The following is a 7,028-nucleotide window of genomic DNA, read 5'->3' on the forward strand; positions in this document are numbered from 1 at the left end:
ATTCTGAGGAGATATGGAAAGTATTTGTAGAATTTGTACTGTTAAAACAGAAAGGGGTCAAACCATTGCAAGAGGTGTTGAAATTTTTGGAGGTTGGATAGTTACAATGGAATGGTCTCGGGGGTGGGGTGCACAATTTTATTCTTATTTATTTATGATTAGTCCTTCATCAAAATAAACAAAACAAAAGTACAAGAAGTCAGGAGCCGGTGTAGTGAATTTCCCTCCTACCAGAACCAATTGGGAAGAAATAGCAGGGGAAATGAGATAACTGGCATTAACCTTAATAAAAATAAAAACAAACAAACCTCTAAGTGGTTTACATAAAATATGGTATGGTTGTTCCTCTATCATGAAGTCTCCTCTACCCACCTCGGTAGGATTGCTTTGCCTGATCAGAGCAGCTTTGCACACGGAGGGTTTAAGGATTCAATTTGGCAGCCCCCGATATAAGCTTCCTTTTTTACTTTTCACCGGGCACATATTCCCAAATGCTCGAAGAGGAGCAACCTGTGGTTTTGCAGAACTCTTTTGGCTGTCTTGCCTTCTGTCTGGCAGAAGAGAGGGCAAGGATGGCAGATGGTGCCCGACAAGGTTGTAACAGTTCACCTCAGACACTCAGAAGTGAGCCACCAGTCACCAAAGCAGATACTTAATTTAAATGTTTCAGGTTGTTAAACAATGTTAAATGACCCGGCGGTGTAGTATTCTATGAAAAAGAAAGCTAAATTGGTTGCTCTTGCCCTTTTTTTTAGGCAGGCATTTATGCTTTCCCTGGGAGCCTTTATATGGTAGGCCCAATCCATACACAGATTAAATTAAGAATGCCTGGGTATAAATCGATTTTTAGTCCCAGTCCTGTTGATGGGGTTTGGCAGCTTTATCCTGAACATGTTTGCACAAAAGTAAGTCCCACTGACTTACTTGCTAGAAAATAGGCTTAGGGTTGGGCCCAAATGTATATTTCTTATTTAATTTGTACCTCTCCTTTTCTCTAAGAAACTCAAGGCAGCACACACAGAGGTATCTGTGTCTTCTTTTGAGCAGAAGACAGATGTGGTGAAAGGACCCAGTGTTCCCATTTTAGTTTCCTAGCTCTGCTGGGGTTTGAACCTTGACCTCCCTGTTCCAAGTCCCACACTATATCCATGCTCTTCTTTCCTTTTAATCCAGATTTACAGGTACCGATGTGGTGGCCAGGAACAGAACCAGTGTGTACAACAAAACTGTTGTGCAGTCCACCACATCTTATCGAGCTACTTATATTGTGAATAGAAGTCCCAGAGTCATGTGCCTAGATATATGGGGAGGGAGGCAGGTTGTGGGGAGAGAGGCTTATCAAAGAAGGAAACTATGGAAAACAAGTGAGGGCTTTTCTTCATATCATCAGTTCCAACTATGCACCTGCAAACTACTTTTATACAGCACAGCTGTGGTTGTTTTTTAAGGCTATGTATTGTTTTTTTAAGTTCATAGAAGCTTTAAGAGTTTGGAGGAAAGCACCGGTTTAAAATACGATGCAAATTTTTAACTGTTCTGCTCAATTTAGTCTAGTCCTCAGAAATATCATGGTGGTATAAACTCTCTGCCCTTTCCAGAATCTGGGTATAGATATTTAAGGATAACATGCAATGCTGTCAGACACATATTGTAACCCACCAAGCCAAATGCAGCCCACCTACCATACAGTCTTATTTTTTAACAGGGAGGGAAAAAGCAACAGGTGGCCTGTTAAGACCCAAACGGTTGCAAAGGGCTTTGGAGTCTGGTGGAGACATGGGTGTCTGTCAACCTGTTTTGTGTGTGTGCAGCCAGTCGGACTTCTATGGCTTAGGAAATGCGACACAGCAAGTTTACCACATGCAGAAAGGCCTCGTATGATGCCTGTTGCAATGTTGGCTACTTCTTCCCTCTTCCAATTATCAAAAGTTAGGGCACTGCCAGGATGCTGTCCGTATGCTGCTAATGCCAATTTGTGTGTACATCTTCCAGGCACTCTTCCATGCTGATGCATTATAAGTAATCCAAGCAAAACTCCCCAGACAGTTACTAAGGTGCTTTTGTAGATGCTCAGACGTGGTTAATGGTGATTGAATGAATCCAAGAGATGTTACACAGATAGGAGCGTCTTGCTTCTTAGTAACAGTGAAGATGACAATATGAGCAACAGACTCTGAAAGCATCCCAGGTCATATATAGAATAAATTCAAAGTAGAGGGTTAATTCTAAGAATGCAATTAAGGTGCATAGTGTTGTTGTTGTTGTTGTGTATATAGCAGCTGAAGGGAGGACCGTGATGGGGAAGGGAGGTTTAACCATCTCCCTGCCATGGTTGAGGCAAAAAGTCCCTCTCCATAGCTTCTATTTGCATTTCAAAGGGCACTTCCTTTGGTGTTCCTTGAGTTTTTAAAGAAACAGTCAAGTAGGGATTCATGTATCTCTAATGCAGCAAGATCCATTGGGTCCAGGAGAGTCAATGTCAGCACCTAGCCTCTTGAGCCTGGGCCCAATTTCATCTTGGCAGGGCCCATCATTAATACTTTCCATGGGCACCCATTAAAAAAAATATCTGGCGCATTACTCTGACTAATCTGGGTGGCTGGTCCACCATTTAAATTTCTCACTGTGCCCCTAAGTTATGCAACATGTGGGGAATAAAATGGTGATTAGATTCAGCTAGTGCACCCTGGCACTTGCATTTGGTAGAAGGTCTGAAGAGGAACGCTGTGTTTCCCAAACCTGGGTCTCCAGCTGTTGTTGGACTACAACTCCCATCATCCAGAGCTAGCATGAGCAGTGGTCATGGATGATGGGTTTTGTAGTCCAAAAACAGCTGGGGACCCCTGATCTACACACAGAGAACACTGCAAGATAGGGATTCTAAACCTGCACAGGGAGCTTGTGGGACTGAAGAAGGCTCCACTCTTCAGTCTTTTCCCCCAAACACAAGGATGAAGCGGGGAAGGGAATGCAAAAGTGGGAGAATCACCAGAAATCACTCCCCACTCTCCCTCTCATCCCTGGTCATGTGCATATGAACAAACAGGGCTTCCTTACCCTGGTGCTGTCGAGATGTTTTAGACCAGAGGTGGAAAGCCACAGGGCTGGGGGCCAGATGTAGCCCTCCAGGCCTCTTTACCTCAGGGCTCTCCCCAGTCCCATCACAGTCCCTCCTTTGCACCCAGAGTGTTATCGTCTGGCAGGAATGGGTCCTTGAACTCCAGTGTGAGAGCCAATGTGGTATAGTGATTAAGAGCAGTAGACTTGTAATCTGGTGAACCGGGTTCGCGTCTCTGCTCCTCCACATGCAGCTGCTGGGTGACCTTGGGCTAGTCACACTTCTCTGAAGTCTCTCAGCCCCACTCACCTCACAGAGTGTTTGTTGTGGGGGAGGAAGGGAAAGGAGAATGTTAGCCGCTTTGAAACTCCTTCGGGTAGTGATAAAGTGGGATATCAAATCCAAACTCTTCTTCTTCTTCAGTAATGCCCCTTGCTTCTCTGGATGGAGGATGGAGAAGACGTGGTTGTAGAAACCAGCGTACTCAACAAAGGGAATAGTTGCACACATGCCTCCTGCCCCTCAGAAGGTTGCCTGGAAGGGAATGAGGCCCTCAGGCGACTGGAAAATGTTGGCTTTCCCTGTTTTAGACTACAGCTCCCATCATCCTTTGCCACTGGCCAGGCTGCCTGAAGCTAATGGCCACTGCAATCCATGCTGAAGGCACCACACTGGGAAAGGCTGTCATAGACCTATGTAGGAGAGCATGGAGAAAATGGCTGATTCCCCTCTTCTGTTTATCTAGGGTTGCCATGTTCCCAAAAGTGAAAATACGGACAAAGTTGTTGAGTTTTTGTTTGTTTGTCAAAATTGTTCAGCTTTTTTGGTGTGGGGCGGAGTGGTTGAGCTTCGTTTGGGAACATCTGCAATCTCCACCCCAAAATTACTGGTAAGTTTGGGGGCTTTTGGGGGATTCAGCGGGGGGGGGGGAAACATGGCTGGACACCATTTTTGGGCAGCCCAAATCCCAGATGTGTCTGAGAAAACCCGGACATATGGCAGCCCTAATTATCTTCCCTCTATCCCAGTCATGGAGGACCTGTGGCCCTCCGGACACTGCAGTTGCCACCATTTCTGACGGTTGGCCATGCTTGCTGGGGCTGATGCGAGTTAGCTCAGCAACTTCTGGTGGGCCTGCCTTTTTATTTCTGTTTCCTTCCCTGGCAAACATTTCCTTGCTGCCTTTGTAATCCCCCCAATTCGTTATTGGCATTATTAAAAGCAGAAATAAGTTCCCAAGGGTACTGCCTCTATTTGTGTTGTACTATTGACATCACATGACTACATTCTCAGCTTCTCTTCCAAGTCAGTTGTGCAGTTTGGATTGGTCCGAACCAGGCATATTTTCTGCTGTTTTAATCTAAGAACCTAAAATATAAAATAAAATTGTAAAACTGGGTGGGGGGGGGAGAGTGAGCATGCACAAGCAACAAATGTGACATTTACGAAATTAGGCTGCATTGCCACAATGTCGCATCTGGGATTTTCGGCTTTGTTTTGCTTTTAAAATCCAATTAGTTTTAACTGTGGTTACTATACTGGTCCTAATTCAGTCCCAAGAGAACTATTGCATCAGATAAGAATGTAATGCAATTACCACAAAGAGTGCTTCTATAGGACGCTTGACATCAATGGTCTTCCTCCCCCAAGAGCAGAAAAAGGAAGGAGATCTAGATTTGTGAGCGAAAAAAGATCATGCACATTCTGAATCCCACTGATCTCAATGAGTGAAGCACCTGCCTAATTTCCCCCTCACTGAAATCAATGAGAATTCTTAAAAACACCATTTTTGGCTGAATTCTGTTCATAGTGAACAGCACATTTCAGTGCTGCAAATTGAATAATTGTGCTAGTCTTCCTAAACCAATCCTAATTCATTACACATTGTACTATGGCAAGGATATTGGAGTAGGACCTGAGAGACCAGGGTTCGAATCCCTACTTGGTCATGAGGCACACAGAGTAACCTTAGGCTAGTCACTGCCTCTCAGCCTGAACTATCTCACAGTGACACACACACACACACACACACACACACACACACACACATATAATATAGGTAAAGGTAAAGGTACCCCTGACAGTTAGGTCCAATCACGAACAACTCTGGGGTTGCGCGCTCATCTCGCTCTATAGTCCAAGGGAGCTGGTGTTTGTCTGCAGACAGCTTCCGGGTCATGTGGCCAGCATGACTAAGCTGCTTCTGGCAAACCAGAGCAGCACACAGAAACGCTGTTTACCTTCCTGCCGGAGCGGTACCTACCGTATTTTTCGCTCGATAACACGCACCCGACCATAACACGCATGTAGTTTTTAGAGGAGGAAAACAAGAAAAAAAATATTCTAAATGAAACAGTGGATGTATGATTTTTGTGGTTCATGCTGTGACCACAGACATGTGATCTGACGGTGAGTTTGGGGTAGCCCAATGCAAAAATCCTGAGGATCCATGTGGATCCATGTTTGTAACCATGTTTTTGCACCACTGCAGCCCCAGGTAACAGTGGGTGCGTGATTTTTTTGGTGCAAACTGTAGCCATGGACATGCTATGTGATCTGATGGTGAATTTGGGGTGACCCAGTGCAAAAATCCTGGGGATCCATGTGGATCTGTGCTTTGTAACCACGTTTTAAGTGGGGAGGGAAGGAAAAGGACTCAAGGGACAAGGAGCACGCATGGAGCAGGCTCTGCTTCTCTCCCTCCCCACCCCCCTTAGCGAGCTGAAAAACTTTGCTGGAGGTACAGAGAGCCTGCTTGCTTTAAAGGAGCCTACCGGACAGGAGCCGCTTACACTCGTGTAAGCGGCTCCTGTCCGGTAGGCTCCTTTAAAGCAAGCAGGTTCTGCTTCTCTCCCTCCTTAGCGAGCTGAAAAACTTTGCTGGAGGGACAGAGAGCCTGCTTGCTTTAAAAGAGCCAACCGGACAGGAGCCGCTTACACTCGTGTAAGTGGCTCCTCTCCCCTCTCGCTTTGCTCCTTTAAAGAAGCAGGCACTCTGTCCCTCTCTCCTCCCCATTCAGCGGCTCTTCTCCTGCTGGAAACCACGGAGGAGGGAAGCATTCGCTCCGTAACACGCACAGACATTTCCCCTTACTTTCTAGGAGGAAAAAAATGTGTGTTATGGAGTGAAAACTACGGTATTTATCTACTTGCACTTTGACGTGCTTTCAAACTGCTAGGTTGGCAGGAGCAGGGACCGAGCAACAGGAGCTCACCCTGTCACGGGGATTCGAACTGCCGACCTTCTGATCGGCAAGCCCTAGGCTCTGTGGTTTAGACCACAGTGCCACCCACGTCCTATACACACACACACACACACACACACACACACACACACCAGCACAACTTCTTAATCTACAGTGTTGTGGCACAACCCACATCAGAGATCTAATTGAATCCAGTGGAAATTATTTAAGTCGATGAATAACATGTTGTAATCAGACTGGACACATTTACAAGGAAGTAAGCCCCACTGAAGACAATGGGGCTGACTTCCAAGCAAAACTGCATGGGATTTTGGCGGTGTTGCACTCTTTTTTTCGTTCCTGATCTTTCATTTGTTTCGGTTTAGCTGTGACCTGCTTTGAGTAAGTGTTTGAAAGTCAGAGACTTACACTTTAAAAATAAATAAACAAATTTGAATTTCAAGAACACCAGAACTGAGGTGTCAGCTTGTTTTTTCGGACAGGTTCTTTCTGCCTTTAATAGCAAGCCAAAATATCCAGTCATGGAGACAAATTGATAGGGAAACATTCACCTGCTTAATTTTTTATTGTTAGGCTGCTGTTAAAAGAACAGAGAAACAGATGGCGCCCCTAAGCCTGGGGGGGGGGGGAGGTGTTCAAGTGTTGTTCTCCTGCCCCAAATTGGCAAGACTCATTTGGCAACAAGAAACCCAGCTTTTGTTTCATTGGTCCAGTGTTGTGCAATACTCTGCCAATAGTGATTCAGCAGAGGCGCCTTCTGTTTTC

The sequence above is a fragment of the Podarcis liolepis genome (genome assembly GCF_965112155.1).
Source record: "Podarcis liolepis genome assembly, chromosome: 4".
NCBI lineage: Eukaryota > Metazoa > Chordata > Lepidosauria > Squamata > Lacertidae > Podarcis > Podarcis liolepis.